Source organism: Acanthopagrus latus, chromosome 18 (genome assembly GCF_904848185.1).
Source record: "Acanthopagrus latus isolate v.2019 chromosome 18, fAcaLat1.1, whole genome shotgun sequence".
NCBI lineage: Eukaryota > Metazoa > Chordata > Actinopteri > Spariformes > Sparidae > Acanthopagrus > Acanthopagrus latus.
In genome coordinates this window covers 2,345,001-2,357,243 of record NC_051056.1, presented here as the reverse complement: position 1 = coordinate 2,357,243, position 12,243 = coordinate 2,345,001, and the positions used below count along the sequence as shown (strand labels likewise).

Below are 12,243 nucleotides of genomic sequence, written 5' to 3'. Positions count from 1 at the left end.
TTAGACATAAATGCATGTTGTAAAATGAATTCCAATCCTGCTACTGTCGGATTACACTCTAAACAAAGATTTTGTATATTGATATGTTATCAAGCTGTTGTGTTTGTGACACCTTCCCCTCTCACGAGGTGTATATTCTTTGTCTACACAAGTCTAATCTCTCCCAGGAGCTCAAGCATTTTATCATTGAAATAAAAATGTTATTTAACCACATTAAGCACAGGTTTTTGCCTTTTTTCACAATTTGCATTGTTAAAAAAAAAAAATCCAAACAATGTTAAATCCAGTTTGCTTTTCACCTAAATCCCATCATGCTTCTCATGTGGTAATGATTTATCAAAAATTAAATACATCAGTGCCGAAAACAGCTGTTATCCTGTGTTTTTTCTGGATATAATTCACCTTTTTAATTCATGTTGGCTGGCTCTATCTAATGGCTGCTCAGCTCTACCCCCCCACCCCCACCCCTCTGCAGGTTTAAATTAGCATCCCATCTCCTGCACTCCAGCGTGTGATAACACATCTGATCTGAGCCAGCGTGGAGTCAGAATACTAAATGTGTGAGCCCGTGTGTCGCTCTGAGGAACAGCACTGTGCTGCCAACCCAAGCTAGGTAATCTCTCACCATCCTCCCCCCCAGTTCCTCCCTCCTCCTCTGACTCACATCTCCTCCCTTGCTTCAGACACCCTGCAGAAAATGGCCATTTTAACCAATCAGACTGTTATTGAGTCTTCAAAACCTTTTCAAAAGAAGACTGTGTGGAGATTAGAAGTGGGTCAGACAGGAGGGTGGGTTGTTTTGGATAATCTGATTAGATCTGACTGGAATATTCATTTCATGTAGTTTTTGAATCATGAAGGTACATTATGCCAGATGAAAACATTTCTGTCTCTTCCCAGTTAATCATGAAAGTGAAATAAAGCAGTCAAAGCAACAGAACCAATATGTCAGGTTTGATTCAGAAAATAAATCTTTACATTATCAGATGACATCTACTGTCCCAACTTTCACTGGTCATTTTCACTAAACATCAGTGGCAGAGACATTTACATTCAGGTCCTTGTGATGAAGATAATAATACATCTTGATAAGTTGCTTGATAACATTAATATGACTATATCCACATGCTAGTGTAACAAGCATGTTTATTGTTAAGACATTTGTCAGCACTTGCTAAGAGTTTATCAACCAATGTTTATCAAAGCCTGACAAGGATCTTCGAATTTTAACAATATTATAAACACGTGTTGAGTAAAGCAGCTTAACAGTTTTAATGACTCATTTCATATCTGCAACCACAGCAAACAGCTTGTCAATGTATATGTACCGTTAAAATAATAACATTTATAATATATATTGATGATAGTATCAGTATTATAAGAAAATGTTTAAGGCATTTGTAATCACTCATGATAAACTTGTTAACATTTTATAGAAACTTAACAAACATTAATGTGATGTAATGTTAATGTAAGCTCATGAGATTGTTTATAACAGCAATTATTGAACTAATTCATCTGTTGTGTCATTGTTAAAACTTTTTTGTTGAATTATTAAGATTTATTAGAGCACGAGCAGGTCTTGACCTGCAAGGTCCCTATTATTTTTCTGATGATTCTTTGTTGTTATTTTCTTCTACCAAAATGATCACATTTTTCACTGCCTGAACATACCCCAATTTTACTCCAGAAACTCCCCCATAAGCCGTAATGCTAATTTTGGGCCTAAATTTCTGGAGAGCAGACGGTATCTGTTTTATCTTTTCCTCTGGTGTCCTCATTTTTCACTCTACAGAAATAACAACAACATCACAGAGTTCAGCAATGTCTCCTCTTACTCAGTATATACATATTTTGCCAATAACCATACTATTTTTTTCAAAAATGGCAGGGGTTTGGGAGGTGTTTTCCCATTCATTCTTATGGGCACATTTTCAACTTTGATTGTGCTACTGCTCCAGCATGTGTGCAGCCAGAGAAACTGTTCACCTTTTTAAGCTCTTTCAGCCCTCTTACTTTTCAGCTTATCAGCCTTTTCACCCTTTTAAAATATTCATATTTCTGCCTTTGCAGCTTCTTCATACATTCAGCTTCATGTTTATTTGAAGAAACTGTTCAGCTATCAAACTGTTCACCTTTCTAAGCTCTTTCAGCCCTCTTACGTTTCAGCTTCACTGTCTGAACATGCCTACATTATTTCATACCAGCAGGAGCAAGCTTCCAAATTCTAAAAGGAACAACTTCCTCAACGGAAGCTGTTGCATGAACAAGCCCCGACAGCAGCATGCCCCGACGCGCGTGGACTGCAAGGGCCCGTTCATCGCTGCTTGCAGCTTTAATTATACTTTGTTATGCATATACTGTTATCTATGCAATGCACTACAATAACAGAATCTACTGTATGTTGTGTTTTTGGGAAGCATGAAAATGCAACCTTGTATCTTGTATAATAACACATGTACGGATCTTAATGAAGCAACAAAAAAGCCTAGTAAAGGCTCAACAGTGGAGTCACAGATAATATAGTTGAAATCACTCATAAGGCTTTTTGTTAACATTTATTAACTATCAACTTTTGACAGGCTTCTTGCAAGTGCTTACAACATCTTATAACCTTACAATAAAATATGTTCACTTTGCTATTCTTAACACTAATATATTCTTATTCATGATAATAAGCATCATGTATTGACTCATAGGGGATCATTTCCTGTTAAGCAATTTTTATTATAAATTTACCTAAATATAAAGCTTATAAAACACAAAAAGATCAAATAAACCTGACCGAAGAATTGTTACAGTTCAGTCAGTTCAGTCAGACGTTGCCTCAAATATAAAAGTGTAGTAGTGAATTACAGTTACTTATGTGCTGATAGTTAACCGACTGAATCATGCTTAATGATCATTTTCAAGTCCATAATAAGATTTAAGCCCATCATTATCAGTCTACTCTGTAATTATGTCATTGTTATAATAATAGAGTCCTTTTTAAAACAGATGTGTCATTTATTAATGAGTTCTTAACATAATTTTGTTGAAACAAGTGAAAGAAATTGTCCATCGAGGCAACACTATCGAACCTGACTGATAGAAATCTGCAGATGTTCATGTCTTCACTCCCGTGATACGTCTCCTTTATTCAACATGCAAACACCATTTTCAGTAGACGGGAAACTAGAGAGGAAAAATGAATTACCCTCATTTTATCGGCTGATTTCTTTCACTTGTTTGAAATAAGTCTTTAAGGGCTCAATAATGGACAAAATGAGCTGTTAACGTGGACATTTTTAGCTGTGCAGAGCTAACAAGCAGCTCAGGGAACACTCAGGAGGAGAAAGAAAATCAACAGTTTGATTTATAAAAAGCTGCTCTTGGACAAGATGAAGCCATTATGTGAGCTGGATGAGCATGTGAATGCACCGAGGAGATGCAGGAGGGTGGCAGGGGTTAAGGTCGAAGCAGGAAGAGTGTCGATATCACAGCAGCAATTACTGCTTTATAAATGGGCCCCGTGTCGCTGTGAATGAGTAGCTCCATCAATCTGTCCTGACAGCGCGCTCCTTAGCCCGTCACTCCCGCTCCTGCCAGCAATCTGTAGATTTCAACTTAGCCCAGAAATTGATAATCTGATTCAGGCGTAACCTGGTTAGCCGCTGAATGTGCTGGAGGAGGAGAGAAGGCTGCAGCTAACTGCTGGCTCAGCTCAAACTACAGAAACACACACAGTCCTACCTGTACATACAGAGTTGTAATGTGGTCTCAGCATAAGCATTCTGCCTTCTTCCTTACTCTTAAGTTGCTGTTAGTTTTGAAAAACTCATTTTTATTCCAGTCTGACTGATGAAAAGTATGTGGACAGTCCACTGCTGTAACCACACCTCCAGGGCCCAATCGACCCGTTCAAAGCTTTACATAACTCTACCTTTGCAACTGTCTTGTCCCTTGTAGTCCGATACTGACAGTGTGCTGCTTACTGTCAGTGAGCAAATAAAACATTGTGCTGACATACACTATACTGCCAAAAATATTTGCTCATGTAACCCTGTTAAAAAGTTAAATAAATAAATATTGGAATAAGAAGCATTCATTTTATCTATTTTTAATTTTGGTTCATTTTCTTGTTCTTTGCAATAAGTGCATATTTTGTTATTTAAGAAGAGTGTAAGAGCAATATTCAAAGGTGAAAATATACAGTAGTTTAAGTTTTACTTACCAGAGGGAATCCCATGAGAGAGCAGGGTGAGAGGTCGGGCGGATCCAGAAGAAGAGAGGAGACAAGCAGAGAGCGAGGAACTGCATAGCGGAGCGGATCTACAGCCAGAAAAGACATTCAATCGGACAACTGATTGTCTCAACTGTAACTGTTCATTGAACTTAACTTGAAATGAGGAGGACTCCAGAGATAAATGCTCCATGAGGATTACAGCTAAAGTTAGCATAGTGCATGTTGACACGCCTGAAGTCCTTCACAAAAGAGCAGCTAACGCAGCACTCCCACAAGTGAAGTTGATGTTCGCCTGCTGTGTGAACACACCTGCTAAAGAGACCGTGTGTGACTGTCTACCACAGACATCACTTGGAGCTCAAGTGACTCGTCTGCGGCCGACGTCCAAGCAACCCGCTGCCGGACCAGACGGACTAGGACGACGCCATTACAGCAAGGTGTTTTCTGGCTGTTGTTTTTTTCCTCTCTGCGTAAGGCGCGAAGCAGCCATGTTGGATTGTGGCTTCCGTAAACCCAAGTGACGTTTCAGGCCTGCATCGATTCTCTGATTAAAGGGTACCCTCTTTATTTTCATTTGAGTAATAATGAGAGTGCCAGCTTTAGGTGTGATATTTTGAGTGTTCACTGTTGATATTAAATGGTATACTGGAGACACTGGAGAGACATTTTTGTTTGTTGGACCTGTCAGATATATTTCATTTTGGGTTATTGACTGGAACTTGAAATTGAATTATTATATATTTTTTATTTTTTTACAGATATTGTTTACTTTTACTAAAGTTAATTTACTAAATTTACTAAAGTAAATAATTAACATTTACCTGTGACTATTTCTTCGTCTGTGCATGTTATAAATAGCGTTATACTTGTATTTAACCTAAGAGTGCCCCAAAGGGAGAACTACAAGTTAAAGGGTACACATTAGGAGGAAAATGTATTTGGTTAATGTCATTTATGTACTGTGGTGGTTAAAACACGGTCATAAAAACAACAACCAACTAGTAGGAAAAATCATTTTAATCAGCTAGAGGATTATAAATAACAGTTGATAATAAACAGTGTGTTACCGTGTACTTACCTTATCGCATTAATTAGCTAACTACTAACAGGGCTGTAAGAAAAACATAACGAACTTGGGGAGCGAACCTCGGTAAGAAAAATCTGACATCTAGAGGGCGCTACACTCACCTGCCTTGACTCGCATGTGAAATTAAGTGACATCCCATTCTTAATCCATAGGGTTTAATATGACATTGGTTCATCCTTTACAGCTATAGTAGCTTCAACTCTTCTGGGAAGGCTTTCCACAAGGTTTAGGAGTGTTTATGGGAATTTTTGACAATTCTACCAGAAGCGCATTTTCGAGGTCACACACTGATGTTTGATGGGAAGGCCTGGCTCTCAGTCTCCACTCTAATTCATCCAAAAGGTGTTCTGTTGGGTTGAGGTCAGGACTTTGTGCAGGCCAGTCAAGTTCATCCACACCAAGCTCTCTCCTCCATGTCTTTATGGACCTTGTTTTGTGCACTGGCGCACAGTCATATTGGAACAGGAAGGGGCCATCCCCAAAGTTAGGGAAAGTTAGCAGAATTGTCCAACATATCTTGGTATGCTGAAGCACTTAGAGTTCCTTTCACTGGAACTAAGGGGCCAAGCCCAGCTCCTGAAAAACAACCCCATGATCCCTCCTCCACCAAACTTTACACAGTACCATTGTCCTGGCAAATGCCAAACCCAGACTCGTCCATCAGATTGCCAGATGGAGAAGTAGTGGCGTGTTTTACACCACAGCATCCAATGCTTTGCACTGCACTTGCTGATGTATGGCTTGGATGCAGCTGCTCGCCCATGGAAACCCACTCCATGAAGCTCTCTACGCACTGTTCTTGAGCTAATCTGAGGCCACATGAAGTTTGGAGGTCTGTAGCAACTGACTCTGCAGAAAGTTGGCGACCCCTGCGCACTATGCTTCTCACTGCACTTCATGGCTGGGTTGCTGTCATTCCCAATCGCTTCCACTTTGTTATGATACCACTGACATTTGACTGTGGAATATTTAGGAGCAAGGAAATTTCACGACTGGACTAGTTGCACAGGTGGCATCCTATCACAGTACCACACTGAAATTCACTGAGCTCCTGAGAGCCACACATTCTTTCACAAATATTTGTAGAAACAGTCTGCATACCTAGGTGTTTGCTTGTATACACCTGTGGCCATGGAAGTGATTGGAACACCTGATTGCAATTATTTGGATGGGTACGTGAACATGTTTGGCAATATAGTGTACATGCAACAGTCTGCATACAGTGGAATTCACTATTTGCTGTAAGACTAATAATCTCTATAAGAAATGTCTCACAGCAAAATTACTAAGTGGAAAATGAGTGGGAATGTGGCAATAACTGGTATGAGTAACATCAAATTAAGAGGAAGAGTAACTTAGTATGAAAAAGACTTTGTTCTCTAATAACAGCTCAACAAATATTGTCTTGATTGTGCACAGCAAGGTTAATGGCAATCGAGCCACTCTGTGATAGATATCTTGTTCTTAGTTCATCTCAGCCAAAAATTAATTAAAGTCTTTGATTGAAAACGATTTCTTTTCTTCGTAATTGTGAGTAAAGAGAGATAAATCCCCACAGACCTCCACAAAGATGCTAACTGACATGTATTCAACACAGTGCTGCTCACCCTTTTGAGATGGTTCACTGGGTTCAGGTCTGTTGTTGAGTCTGGTAGGAAGAGCGGGGACTTCTTGTTTAGCAGAATTAGTTTGCTAAACGATAGAAAGGAGCGAAATGTAACTGTGAGATGTAGCTTATTTCACTGTCGACACCAAACCAGCAGGTTCATTTCAACCTAATTACCTTTTTTTGGAAACCAGATGTCATCGGAGGGAACATGACCGTGGTGCTCCTCCTGTGGCTCACTATGCAATTGCTATCTGCTAGCAAGCCTGCTTTGGCAAGGACCGTACCAATTCACGCAGATACAGGGGGGTGAGCAATATGGATGTTTAGATTTTGCCAAACACAAGTAAAGGCAAAGAGGCCGTTAATCATGATAGGTTAATTATTTCTTAATTAATATTCTGAACACCAATTTTTGGGGACCCCTGTCAGACATGGGTCCTTTGATTTGCCCTAACTTTCCCCCCATATGGCGCCAATGCCTATACATGATCATTATCCATGGGCATTAATCTGCTAACATGAGACAATGAAACCATTCAAAGATTACTGAAGACATATTCAACTGTAATTCCTCACACACCAATCAAGCCTCCAGCTTTACACAAAGGTAAATGACTAACATTTGTCCTGGTGATCTGGTTGTTTCATTTCACTTGTTGCCAGCTCAGTTTCAGTGTCTATGTCTGACTTTGACACCAGAGACTGTTTGATGCATGTATATCTCCAAACAACCATCACTGTGACTTGTTGTCCGCCACCCTGCATTCACTTCCCTCTGGGTGCTGTCCAAAGACCTACTTTGTGATTTAGGCTGAATACTTGTTGGCCTTTTCACATTACACACATTGTGATTCTGGTTTGATTCTGCAGTTCTGTCGGAACTTTACATTTCTTTAGGTTAACTTTTATGTTGTGATAACACTGTGCTCATGCTCTGGTTAGATTTAGGTACAAAAACGATCAGGTTTTAGCTTAAAATGCCTGTCTTCATGGCGACACACTTGTAAAATTGAGTCACCGAAACAAAATCTTCAACACCATCCCAACCAGCTGCCAACATGACGGTCACCTCGTGTGAATATACTCTGAACGTGACATGATGTATTGGAGGAATGTAAAATATTTAAATCCCTTTATTTTAGGATTGTTTTGATCAAACTAATTAACTCTCAGACAATTAACTAATTTATTTTTTTTCTTTCTTAGGACTTTATGTGAGGCATAAAGACTGAGTATGATTTAGACACACACACACACACACACATACACACAGTGAGATAAGTGCTCATTGTGCACTCAGAGCTGAATGGGAGCGGGCTGAGCCTCTATAGTTCAGTATTGATCCTCGGCGCTCTCATCCTAAACTGAATGAATGGAGCTTCAAGGATTAACAGCCAATGGGATTGCTGGGTAATTGAGTCTTTAAAAAAAACACACAGGGAGACTCGAGAGGTGAAATCACTTTCAGACTGTCGATCTGCTGCTGAATTACACCATCTCAATCTGTGTGTGTGTTCACTGAAGTCAGAGTGTGTGTGACTGTTCATTTATGCAACGGCTGGATGTGACTGAGAAATCTCACCGGTTGATCACTGTTGACCGACTGAGTGTAGTGACATTATGCTAGATAAGTTTGATTTGACATGTTTCATTTCTAGCCTCTTTTAGATCTTAGTTTTGGTTTTGTGGCACTCTCCCCTCTCTGGTTCAGCTTATGTTTCCAGCAGTAACAGCTGTGATAAACCCACTGTTAGACTATAGAGGGAGTTCAACGCCCCTCAGCTGCTTCACATGGAGCTCTAGACTGTCTGCTGCTCTCAGTGCAGGATTTCATGCACAAAGTCCATGGTAGACTGAAGTACACAGACTCAGACACTTTTATTAAAAGAGTAATATTTTTACACCATGTTTCGGAGTCAAACAATACCAACACTCATACCCTCTTAAATAGCCTCCCCTAATCAGGACCTGATCCAGCACAGGCTGGAGGAAAAGGGAGAGGGCAATCAATTAGAAGTGGGAAGTATTCACTGAACTGAGTGAATGCTGATGTTTCACAGATATAATGGTGTGTTGGAGAAGTTTAATGGGATGGTAATCCAAGTCGAATTCCAAGAATTCTTTAGTGTTTGTTTTGTGAGATGTGCAGTAAATATCATTTAGTTGTTTTTTTTTGTTTACATTCAGCTGATGTGTGGTCAGTAGAAGATCTTTGACAGTGTGTGTTAGGTGTCCACTCAGCTGCTGTAGTTGCTTGTGAGGATTGCAGACTTTACATTCAAACACTTTGCAGCAAGCACTCATGTTTCGCACCGGGGTGCTTTTAGATTGGAAGTCTGGAAAACAGACTCAGATATATAAACTTGCATACTTAACATATTATGCATGAGCTGTCTGAATCACTGGAAACTTGGCTAAATAAACACCACCAGGTCAATCTGTGTGCAGCCTTCTTTGGCCTTTTAATCCTAGCTGTTGTGATCAGTACACTTCCATTAGTTGATCCTTGCTTTCTTTTTATTTCAGCTGAATGGGTGGCTGTGGCTCAGGGGTAGAGCCAGTGTCTTGTTATTAGAAGGTTGCTGGTTCATTTCCCCTGGTCTGCATGTCAAAGTGTCCTTGGGCAAGATACTGAACCCCAAAATGCTCCCGATGTGCTTGCATGGCAGCCATCACCATCTCTGTATGAGTGTAGGGAAGCACAGTGATATGGGTATTTAATGTGGGTGAAAGGGAGTAGGAGTTAATAAGTTTTGCTCTTCTTCCTTTTATAAAATTATAGTATTATTATTGCTTTGTTGGTGTTGTTGTTGTCGTCAGGGTTACATGTCATTATATGTATTATTGGGATGATATATGGGAGGAGAAGGGTCATGTTTTCATTTTGTTTTGTTTGATTCTGCTTTTTTGTTTTGTTTTGTTTTGTTTCTTTCACTTTCCTCCCATTCCTTCATTTGTCTTTGACTGGCGCATGTCTTTACATTTTGTCTGATAATGGTTTTCTCTCTCTCTTTTTTTTTTTCTTTTTTTTTTTTTTTTAGTGTCTACATGTTCAAAATAAACTAAATTAAACAAAAAATGCATGTATCAATTACTCTAAATCGATTTGGACAGAAGGGTCTGATAAATTACCTAAATGAAAATACATCTGAATCTCTGTGGACCGATTGGAGCAGATTCACATGTTGTGCAAAGACTTGGAGACTGCCCCCCCTGTCCTAACTGCCTCCATCCCTGAGGACACACCAGGGCCAAGTGACCAGGAAGAGGAGGAGGATGATGATGAGGAGAGCCAACCAAGGCCGAGGAGGAAGAGGAGGAGGGAGGATGAAGCAGGACATGAGGCTCCAGAGAGGATGGAGAGGCTCTTCTCTGCTCCAGAGGACAATCCTTACATTATTTATGTTGTTATTTAGTTAATGTAACAGTTATTTTTAAATTGTTTGTCCATAATTGTTCATTTTATAGAATTCATGCAATAAAATATTGTTCTATTGTGACACGTTGTCTATTCCAACAAACAACATCAAGTGCTACTTTTCAGGGACAACAGGGGATTGAATGCTTTCTTTTATTATTAAGGTTTTAACATTTACAACTATTTACAAAATAACAGCATGAAAAAAATATATATACAGATCATTCTTCACTATTAACAAAAACAATTATTATTAAAAACTGTATTAGAACAGTTACAGATGATGTACAGTAACAGGCTGAGCAGGAGTCCCTGCAGTGCTGCTGGGCTGGATGGTGTCAGTGGGACATCATCTGGGTCGGTACTCAGGGTGTTTGGGGGTCCAGTGTCCTCCGTCCACCACATCGTCCATCAACTGGGTCTGCAGTTCTGACTCGATCGACGGCTGATATGTCATTAAGAACTCCTGAAGAAAGAGGTAATTTCATAATATAGTTATAATAATAATTAATCATTACAACAAACACAACTATCTACCAAACACCTTGAATAGGAATAATGCCTTTATAATCAAAATAAAACCATAAGTGGCGATCAACAGTTTATATGTCTGGAATTAATGTTATGTATTGTGTGTTAACTACCCCAAACAGTTAGCTAGCTAATAGTGACAATAATGATAACATTACTATCCATTCAATAACAAGTTTACCTCGCTATGAAACAGATCTGACAGTCAGACTTTACTGTTCTTGTCACTTTTCTGGGCCTGGGCTGCATAAATAGTGACATACGGGCAGGGGCGGGAACATCTGGTGACGCAACCAGAAAATGCTCTGAAAGGTAGACCGTCCCATTTCACAACAGTTGATGCTGCCTCACAGGTCTCTTCGAGGGATGCTGCCCCTGAATTGGGACACAGCTAACGTGTCTCAGGGAGGACATTCAAAAGAATCACATCTGTGGTGTCGCACACAGATGTTTACATGAGAAGTGACTCAAGTAGTTGTGTGGAGAATGAAAGAATGAAAGTGAGCTTGACAGCCTTGATTCTATTAAAGAATCTGCCACTCGACAGTTTAGAGATACAAATTTACACTGTTGTAACTGGAATAGATATAATTATTTTCCTTCAATCAAGAAATGAAAACGGAACATGTCGGCAGTCCTCCACAGATTTTGCTCCAGTGTTTGCTTTTGTTGAAAGTTCCAGAGTGAAAAGCTGTCATATCCCTTTAAACATCAGAGCTGTGTTTGTGCTAACCCAAATGAACCTAACCCGATCTAAATGAACCAAACTGAATGGACGAACACTAGAGTTCATTTAACCCCACCGTTCAGGTGAGGTGCGACTGCAACCTAAACCACAATAAAAAATGTCCCAGCATGCTCTGCTGTGACCTGGTGGACGCTGTGAGCAGTGTGTTTGTTCTCCAGCATCGATGAAGTGAATTAACAACAGCAGTCAGACAGCAGCTGCTTCTCTCCGACACTGAAACATTACAAATATCCATCCATACATATGTATGTCGACAGATTACCACCTCTGCAACCCTCCAGATGCTGCCGCTGCCGTAATGACATGCAACATGATCGGCTGTGGATATTTGTCTTAGCGTGTATCGGGCCTCTGTGCGCAGGCTTGTTCTGCATCCCATTACACGGCACTCGCGCAGAACATGCATCACCTGACTGACAGTATGAGGAGCAGCGTCTGCAGCCAGGAGCCCCGCTGCTGCCAGGACACAATTAGCATCCAGCTGACCCACAGGATCCAACATAAATATGTTTTTTTTTAGGAGGAGGAGAAGGTGGAGGCCCCAAAAATACAAACTCTGTAAAATGATCTAATATTTATACACTGTGTGGATAAAATCATGGTGGTTACAAGTAAAATCAACAGA

General features: G+C 40.0%; 1 long non-coding RNA gene across 1 annotated transcript; it reads right to left on the bottom strand.

Annotated features, from left to right (window-relative positions):
* Positions 1-4,217: 4,217 nt before the first annotated feature.
* On the bottom strand, positions 4,218-7,142 carry LOC119007707. Its single transcript, XR_005071201.1, has 3 exons — positions 7,096-7,142; positions 6,920-7,004; positions 4,218-4,311 (listed from the first exon to the last, which is right to left on the bottom strand). It is a non-coding gene; the product is annotated as an uncharacterized LOC119007707 (long non-coding RNA).
* Between the last annotated feature and the right edge of the window lie 5,101 nt (positions 7,143-12,243).